The sequence below is a fragment of the Peromyscus leucopus genome, chromosome 1 (genome assembly GCF_004664715.2).
Source record: "Peromyscus leucopus breed LL Stock chromosome 1, UCI_PerLeu_2.1, whole genome shotgun sequence".
NCBI classification, from domain to species: Eukaryota; Metazoa; Chordata; class Mammalia; order Rodentia; family Cricetidae; genus Peromyscus; species Peromyscus leucopus.
This window is the reverse complement of record NC_051063.1, coordinates 163,275,239-163,278,160: the sequence shown is the minus strand read 5'-3', so window position 1 is coordinate 163,278,160 and position 2,922 is coordinate 163,275,239.

Genomic DNA, 2,922 nt, shown 5'->3' with positions numbered 1-2,922 from the left:
GATGCTCTTCTAGTTCTCGGAACAATAAAACTTCTCTCTCTCTCTCTCTCTCTCTCTCTCTCTCTCTCTCTCTCTCTCTCTCGGTTTTTTGAGATGGTTTCTCTGTGTAGTCCTGGCTATCCTGTACTCTGTAAACCAGACTGACCTCAAACTCACAGAGACCCACCTGCTTCTGTCTCCCAAGTACTGGGGTTAAAGTGTGTGCTACCATGCCTGGCAATAAAACTTCTCTTAAGGGCATAAAATAATATTTTACTTGGAAATAGTCTGCTGTGAATAAATGGAATCTCAATATTAATATAAGGCCATGGAAAGTGAGGGTATACTCAGAGTGAGCTACAAAACTGAATATTCTTATTGGGGGAGGGCAGGACATTTGATCAGCCTGCATCCTACTGTCTTGTAAGGCAGACCAGGTACCAATCCAGGCTGCAATGTTAGAAGAAATGACAGGAATGATACAGAACATGCATGTTCAGTCTTTCTTGCTGTTTAAAATGTCTTCTAAGAGACATTAATTCAGAGTAGATGTAGCCAGGCCAGTAATGATATTATATTGCTTTCATTAGGAGGCACAAATAGTAGCACATGCTTTTAACCCCAGTACTCAGGAGGCAGAAGCAGGTGAATCTCTGTGAGTTTGAGGCCAGCCTGGTCTACATAGTGAGTTCTAGGACAGCCAGGGCTACATAGTGAGATCCTATCTCAGAGACAGAGACAGAGATGCTATTTCTGACTACAAATGTTCAGTCTTCTTAACTGAAACCTATGAACTGACTTAAAGGAAGAACTTGGACAAAATCTGAGACAACAGCTCATACCTACAAAGGTAAGTAGGTATGCAAAAACCTTGAATTTTTATATCTTTTCCTCATCCAAGCTTTTTCTAAATGTAGTCTCATTCGAGTACTTGTTAGAATCCAACCATTATTCTTGTTGTTGGGGTATATCTATAAGCAATCTTAGCAGAAGATGGCAAAATAAATATAGAATATGTTAAATATAATTGTATCAGGCATTGCAGCATACCTGTAATCTCAGCAGTTGCTAGTGAAGCTACGGAGCTGAGGCAGGAGGATTTAAGGTTCTGGGTCATACAGGACTAAATAGTAAATTCTGGGTAATTCTACAATATATAAAGAGACTCTGACTCCAAAAAAAAATGGTAATAGAGTGAAAAAGATCATTAAAAAAGAGATGGAGTCCATTAAGAAGGATCTGGGCCAAGATTTGAAAGTCTAAAGTTAATGAAAAGAGCACTCCAGGACGGTTTTCCTTTGTAGATTATATTAACATTTCTCTTTTCTCATCTAAACTCTCAAATGCTGAATTTTATCAAATATGTCTCATATTCACATAACAGGACATTGGTGTATTTGAGGAACACCAGAGGGTCTTAGAACTCTATGCAAGGGGATGATAGGACAGAAGGTCACAGAGGTAACTGAGAGCTGTGTCTTACAAAACCTTGTAGGCATTTTTAAACTTTATTCTGAATGAAATTGGCAGCCATTGGAGGGTTTTGAGCAAAAGGTATGATATGGTATGTAGCCTTCTTTTATAAAATATGCCAGTGGCCTAAAGCAGTAGTTCTCAATCTTGCTAATGCTGTGACTCTTTAATACAGTTCCTGGTTTTATGGTGACCCCTAACCATAAAATTATTTCATTGCTACTTCATAACTATAATTTTGCTGTTATTAATCATAATGTAAATATTTGATATGCAGGATATCTGATATGTGACCCCTGTGTGGATCACAACCTACAGGTTGAGAACCACTGGCCTAGACTGTGATTGTTACTACTGGTATAGTGAGAAGTTGTTTTCTTCTATGTTAAGTAAATACAAAGCAAGTTTTGCTTAATGGTCAGGGATTAGGTGTGACAAAGAAATGTTCTAGGTGAATTTAACTCAGGTTTTGGTTATCAGCAATTAGAAAGGTGGTATCCCATCAAATATGATGGAGGAAGCTAGCCAGGTGGTGGTGCATACCTTTAATCCCTGCACTCGGGAGGCAGAGAGAGGTATATCTCTGAGTTTGAGACCAACCTGGTCTACAAAGTGAATACCAGTACAGCCAGAGCTGTTACACAGAGAAACCCTGTCTTGAAAAACAAAACAAATGAAAAGATGGGATAATCTGTAGTTCTAACATAGAGTTCTAACATGTTGATTATTTAAATTGTTAAAAAATATTATTCATATGCCTGTGTGTTTGTATCTGCCATGTGTGCAAGTATTCCTAAAGAAGCTAGAGAGGATGTTAGATCCACTGGAGCTGTACAGGTGGTTGTGAGCCATCTGATGTGTGTACTGGGAACTGAACTTGGGTACTTAGCCACTAAGCATTCTCTGCAGCTCCAAGAGGCTGTTAATATTGAGATGGCTTTTAGATACTAAATGAAAATACTGACTATGCAGTTGGAAGTATAGTATCTTTGATTACCCCAGACTGAATATTAATTTTGTAGTTATTAGTTATGCATATTTCAAACCCTGAAGTAGAATTGGATCATTAGGGACTTGAAGTAAAGAACAAGGAACTATGTATTATCCAACATTGAGATCAAGAAAGGACAGCAAAGGAACTAAAATGGGGGAATCAAAGAAACAAGGAAGCCAGCCGGGCAGTGGTAGCGCACGCCTTTAATCCCAGCACTCGGGAGGCAGAGCCAGGCAGATCTCTGTGAGTTCGAGGCCAGCCTGGGCTACCAAGTGAGTTCCAGGAAAGGCGCAAAGCTACACAGAGAAACCCTGTCTCGAAAAACCAAAAAAAAGAAAAAAGAAAAAGAAATAAGGAAGCCAAAAGACTGCAAGTCCAGAAGTGAAATTGAGGTGATAGCACAATCAATGATAACAGACTACTGGCAGATTAAATAATGAGACTTGAAAAATGGTGATTGGAATCAGCAAAATTGT